General features: G+C 47.8%; 1 pseudogene; it reads right to left on the bottom strand.

The window, feature by feature from the left end:
* Positions 1-6,536, bottom strand: part of LOC108539921 (protein FAM222B-like) — a 14,146-nt pseudogene extending 7,610 nt beyond the window's left edge.
* Positions 6,537-6,838: the final 302 nt, after the last annotated feature.

The raw sequence follows: 6,838 nt of genomic DNA, 5'->3' as shown, positions 1-6,838 counted from the left end.
ACAGAGCAGGACTCCATCTCAAAAGAAAAAAGAAAAAAGAAAAAATTTCAAAATCACTCATTTTCTGAGGCACTGGGGGAAGATGGATCAGAGAAAAACAAAACTTCCGAGTACAAAGTTTCAAAATGGGTAAGGACTCTCCAAGGAAGTGACATCATGGAATATATGATCTAGAAAAGCTGTAGGAGGCCATCCTTCTGACACCAACTAACCTAACCCCAAGCCAAGATGTTCTTTAATTCATCCAGCCAGCCCTCTGGCAAATCACAACTCTGGGTTAGGAAGAACATTACAGTCTCCTACACACATAGAAAAGGAAGAGGAGAACATAAAAAGCTATAAGGGATCAACCCTGTGATTCTGAACTTATGGCAGCTGAAGTCTGGGTAAAAGCCATTTAGCCAGATGACTTACAGTGCTGGGGCAAGAAGCCACATTTCTCTTCTCCTGACCCCGGTCCACCAATCCTGCTCATGCTGACTGTATTAATGTTATAAGTACATTAAACTATAAACCCCTGTACCCATCCCACTCTACCAGACATCACACTTTGTGTTTCTAGCAACTTATAAGACCCTCCTGAGGATGGACAGGAGAGAAAGGCTGACAGCAGAATCATAAAACATTTTTTGTTTGTTTGTTTTTTGAGATGGGAATCTCCCTCTGTTGCCCAGGCTAGAGTGCAGTAGCATGATCTTGGCTCACTGCAACCTCTGCCTACCGGTTCAGGCAATTCTCCTGCCTCAGCCTCCTGAATAGCTAGGACTACAGGCTCCCGCCGCCATGCCTGGCTAATTTTTTGTTTTTGTTTTTTTTTTTGAGACCGAGTCTCGCTGTGTCACCCAGGCTGGAGTGCAGTGGCGTGATCTCGGCTCACTGCAAGCTCTGCCTCCTGGGTTCACACCATTCTCCTGCCTCAGCCTCCCGAGTAGCTGGGACTACAGGTGCCCGCCACCACGCCCGGCTAATTTTTTGTATTTTTAGTAGACATGGGGTTTTACCGTGTTAGCCAGGATGGTCTCGATCTCCTGACCTCATGATCTGCCCACCTTGGCCTCCCAAAGTGCTGGGATTACAGGCATGAGTCACTGAGCCTGGCCAAATTTTTTGTATTTTTTATTAGAGACGGGGTTTCACAGCTGTTTCCCAGGCTGGTTTCAAACTCCTGAGCTCAGGCAATCCGCCTGCCTCGGCCTCCCAAAGTGCGAGGATTACAGACATGAGCTACTGCGCCTGGCCCACAAAACCGTTTTTAAGGTCTCTATTACTGATGGGCCTGGGTTCTGAGCAGCTGCCTGGCTGCTGGTTATGCTCTATCTCACTTTAACTGTAAATGTTTAATGCTAACAGCTGTAAGTCACATGACAGGATTTTTTTCTTACACATTTTGGGGGAGAAAAGAATACAGCAGACAAGCTTCCATTAAGTTCTTGCTTCTACAAAGGTGTGGGTGTGTTTATGGATAGCAACAAGAGAGTTGGAAAGGATCAAACACCTTGTCTACCAAACGGACATGTGAGCCTAAAACCAGGCAAGACGTATATCTCAATTCTCAAATCCAGATTTGGGGACAGTAGTTAGCAGAGGCTACTCAGGAGCTGCTTTGGGGAGAAGGGAGTAGAGATCTTTTTTTTTTTTTTTTTTTGAGACGGAGTCTCGTTCTGTTGCCCAGGCTGGAGTGCAGTGGCATGATCTCTGCAAGCTCCGCCTCCTGGGTTCACGCCATTCTCCTGCCTCAGCCTCCCGAGTAGCTGGGACTACAGGCACCTGCCACCGCGCCCGGCTTAATTTTTTTTTTTTTTTTTTTGAGACGGAGTCTCGCTGTGTCGCCCAGGCTGGAGGCAGTGGCGGGATCTCGGCTCACTGCAAGCTCTCGCCTCCCGGTTCCGCCATTCCTGCCTCAGCCCTCCGAGTTAGCTGGGACTAACAGGCCCTCCGCCACCGCGCCGGCTACTTTTTTTTTTTTTGTATTTTTAATGTAGAGACCGAGGTTTCACCGGTGTAGCCAGGAGGGTCTCGATCTCTGACCTCGTGATCCACCCGCCTGCGGCCTCCCAAAGTGCTGGATTACAGGCTTGAGCCACTGCGCCCGTCCCCAGCTAATTTTTTTGTATTTTTAGTAGGACAGAGTTTCACCCGTGTTAGCCAGGATGGTCTCGATCTCCTGGATCTTGTGATCCGCCTGCCTTGGCTCCAAAGTGCTGGATTTACAGGCGTAAGCCACCCACTTCCGGCCCTTTTTTTTAGTTTTTTGGGATGGAGTCTCGCTGTGTTTGCCTAGGCCTGAGTGCAATGCCAAGATCTCAGCTCACTACAACTCCGCCTCCTGGTTCTAGAGATTCTCCCTGCCTCTGGCCTCCCCTGGGTTCTAGCGATTCCCCACCTCAGCCTCCCAGTAAGCTGGGATTACTGGCCCTACCACCACGCCTGGACTAATTTTTGTATTTTTAAGTAGAGACGAGGTTTCACACATGTTGCCAGGCTGGTTTCCAAAGTCCCGACCTCAGGGTATCTGCCCACCTTGGCCCTCCCAAAGTGCCAGGGTTACAGCCATGAGGTTCACCGAGTGTCAGTAATGCCTGTAACACAGGATGGGAGTTCAAGACCAGCCTGGCCCAGCATGGTGAAACCCCCATCATTACAAAAATACAAAAATTAGCCGGCGCAATGGTAACGCATGCTGTAATCCAGCTACTACTTAGGAGGCTGGAGGCAGGAGAAATCACTTGAACTCAGGAGGCGGAGGGTGCAGATAAGCCAAGATGGCACCACTGCACTCCAACCTGGGCGACAAGAGCAAAACTCCACCTCAATAAATAAATAAAATAAAATAAATGTGGGCTGGGTGTGGTGGCTCACCGCCTGTATCCCAGCACTTTCGGAGGCCAAGGCAGTGGATCACCTGAAGTCGCGAGTTCGAGACCAGCCCTGTCAACATGAAAGAAACAAGTCACCCTGTCATACTAAAAATACAAAATTAGTTGGGCATGGTAGTTGCATGCTATAATCCCAGCTACTCGGGAGGCTGAGGCAGAGAATCGCTTGAACCCAGGAGGTAGAGGTTTGACCGAGATCACGCCATTGCACTCCAGCCTAGGCAACAAAGCAAATTCCTATCTCAAAAAAACACAAAAGATGAAATAATAAAATAAAGTGAACACCAAGAATAAAGCTGCCAATTTGCCTGTCTCCCCAAATGGCATTTTCCCTTGATATCGTAGCTTTGGGTAAAGCTGTCAGAGGTGTGGTTAAGGGAATAGAAAATCCGGCCGGGCGCGTGTGTCAAGCCTGTAATCCCAGCACTTTGGGAGGCCGAGACGGGCGGATCACGAGGTCAGGAGATCGAGACTGTCCTGGCTAACACGGTGAAACCCCGTCTCTACTAAAAAATACAAAAAATTAGCCGGGCGAGGTGGCGGCGCCTGTAGTCCCAGCTACTCGGGAAGGCGAGGCAGGAGAAGGCGTGAACCTGGGAGGCGGAGCTTGCAGTGGAGCTGAGATCCGCCACTTGCACTCAGCCTGGGCGGTCAGAGCGAGACTCTGTCTCAAAAAAAAAAAAAAAAAAAAGGAACCTAGAAAAAAGCAAGCTTTCTTTGTCACCTTATTGCATGCCTCTAAGTACGTTCCCTCTCCAGTTGTCCCCAGAAGCCCAGAAACAGGCACAATTGCAGTTAGGCTGCTGACTTGGATGGCTAGAAGAGTATAACAATAACACCCTTCATCACCCAATCATCCCTTACTAAGATAAAGGGGCCAGGCGCGGTGGCTCACGCCTGTAATCCCCGCAGCACTTTGGGAGCTGAGGCGGCGGATCACGAGGTCAGGAGATCGAGACCATCCCTGGTTAACATGGTGAACCCCGTCTCTAACTAAAAATACAAAAAAAATTAGCTGGTGGTGGTGGCAGGCGCCCTGTAGTCCCAGCTAATTGGGAGGCTGAGGCAGGAGAATGGCGTGAACCCACGAGGCGGACTTGCCAGTGAGCCGAGATTGCACCACTGCACTCCCAGAATGGGTGACAGTGGAGACTCCGTCTCAACAAAAAAAATATTGAATCAAGATAAAGGCTGGGTGAGAAAGCTATAGCAAGCTTTGCCCTTACTGTGTCAGCACTGTAGAGGGAGGACTATCCACCTTCCAGCTATTACCTAGAGCTGGATTCACTGGCCCAAATTCAGAACTAGCCAGGCCTCTGAGTCTTATGCTCCCTCAAAGAAATGGTCCAAAGGCTGGACCATTTTTAACTTCTGATGATGATTTCACAGGGCAGGGGCTGGCAAACGACAGCCTGTGTGCCTGCTCCATTTGTTGTTTTTTTTGTAAAAAAGTTTCACTGGAACACAGACACTCTCATTTGTTTATTGTCTGTGGCTGCCTTTGCCCTACAATGCCAGAGTTGAGTAGATGCAACAGAGACCACATGACCCACAAAGCTAAAATTATTGGCTATCTAGGCTTTACGAAAAAGTTTGGTTAGCCCCTGTCGTAAGGGGGTTCAGTTAAGGTGCTGAGCCACCTTTTCTATCAAAGGGAAGCCTAGCTGCCTCACTGAATTTCTCCTTTGTGCTCTGAATGGAAGGTTTACTTTACTGCTCCAAATTTAGGGCTTGTTTTTTTACACCTGAAGATACTATACAATGGTAATGTGCCAAGAATAGAATCTTTTCCTTGCAGATCATGATTACAGGGAGCAAAGGTAAAGGAGTCTGGGAAAATATGAAGGATAAAATCCCAATCAGAAAGTTAAGACAAGAACACACAGATTTTAAAGGCTACATCTCTGGAAACTGTATTATCAGGAAAATGCCCCAGAGAAGACCCTGAGAAAGCTAGCTCTCCATCTCTTCTGAGGGTAAAGCTCCTTACTTCCTGCGAATAAAAGTCATACTGGATCAGAAGGCAAGGCAGCAAAGCCAAAGGGACTGTCTTTCCATGGTAGACTGTACCTCAGAGAGTTGAAACAAGAGAACAGCATGAACATTTATTTCAAGAGATACAGTAAGTAATCTGGACTGTGAGTTTTTTATGAAATTCCCCATGAAGGTTCAAACTGAAACACCTTTTTTTAAGGGTGGATATATATATATATATATTATCCTCTGAAGCTCCTTTTTTTTTTTTTTTTTGAGACGGAGTCTCGGTCCTGTCGCCCAGGCTGGATGCAGTGGCCGGATCTCGCAGCTCAACTGCAGCTCCGCCTCCCGGGTTTATGCCATTCTCCCTGCCCAGCCTCCCGAGTAGCTGGGACTACAGGCGCCCGCCACTCGCCCGGCTTAGTTTTTGTATTTTTTAGTAAGAGAGCGGGGTTTCACCGTGTTAGCCAGGATGGTATCCGATCTCCTGACCTCGTGATCCGCCCGTCTCGGCCTCCCAAAGTGCTGGGATTACAGGCTTGAGCCACCGCGCCCGGCCCCTCTGAAGCTCTTTATGCTTTTGTTGTTCAACAGAAAGCTATCAGCAACAATTAAAATTGATATACATTGGGGAATTACAGAATTTAGAGCAGACCCCTACTGGCTGGACACAGTGGCTCAAGCACTTTGGGAGGCCAAGTTAGGGGGATCACCTGAGATCTGGAGTTTGAAACCAGCCTGGCCAACATGGTGAAACCCTGTCTCTACTAAAAATACAAAAATTAGCCAGGCATGGTGGTGGGCACCTGTAATCCCAGCTACTCGGGAAGCTGAGGCAAGAGAATTGCTTGAACCTGGGAGGGAGAGGTGGCAGAGAGCCGATCAAGATCGCGTCATTGCACTCCAGCCTGGGTGACAAGAGCAAGACATAGTCTTTAAAAAAAAAAAGAAAGAAAGAAAGAAAGAAAAATGTCAAAATTCAAGGTCAATGTACTCCAGATGTGCTTCAGGGACAGCCCAAACATAGAGACAAAAACAAAGAACCACACATGCTTCCCTAGGATCCAGATTACTTACATTTCTGAAGTCCAGTGTTCATCTGCGTGTGAGAAAGAAGCTGAAAGGACAGGTCACCTGGCCCTGGCAGACAGGCTAGCATGGCAGACCGGCATCAACACAACATGGGGCAGTGGCTCACACTGTAATGAACAAAAACAAGGTCATGAAACACAGGGCAACTCATTTGAAGAAGACAGTAGGAACACCGGATATGAGTAGCAGGAGGCCCAAGTTTAGACAGACAAAGCAATTTAATTAGCAGTGTGTTGGTTGAAAATATACTTACATCTTTATCTGTGACAATTTGCTGTCAAATATCACTATGGTTAAAATGATTTTTCAGTTACCACAGATGTATGGGTGGGAGAAATAAAACTGGAAAGTACCTGTCATACAACTGGAAAGTACAGGTGCATTTGTAATGTCTCAGTATTCCTGAAGAGAGTGGGCCCCCATAGGGCCTGGCTCAGCCAGCCCATTTATAGCCCTGGTCGGAGACCAGCCGCACATTTTCAGAAACAGCACAGTATATGATTGCAAAGGTACCCAATGTCTGACTTGTGAGCCAGTAATATGAACCAACTTTTATTTAATTTTTTGAGATGGAGTTTTACTCTTGTTGCCCAGGCTGGAGTGTAATGGCGCGATCTTGGCTCACTGCAACCTCTGCCTCCCAGGTTCAAGCAATTCTCCTGCCTCAGCCTCCTGAGTAGCTGGGATTAAAAGCGCCCACCACCACACCCAGATAATTTCTTTGTATTTGTAGTAGAGATGGGGTTTCACCATGTTGGCCAGGCTGGTCTTGAACTCCTGACCTCAGTTGATCCGCCCACCTTGGCCTCCCAAAGTGCTGGGATTACAGGTGTGAGCCACTGCACCTGGCCGTGAACTTACTTTTATTTATTTATTCATTTATTTATTTATTT

Source organism: Rhinopithecus bieti, unplaced genomic scaffold (assembly GCF_001698545.2).
Source record: "Rhinopithecus bieti isolate Rb0 unplaced genomic scaffold, ASM169854v2 scaffold_18477, whole genome shotgun sequence".
Lineage (NCBI taxonomy): Eukaryota > Metazoa > Chordata > Mammalia > Primates > Cercopithecidae > Rhinopithecus > Rhinopithecus bieti.
The sequence above is the reverse complement of the archived record's forward strand: the minus strand, read 5'-3'. Positions and strand labels throughout refer to the sequence as shown.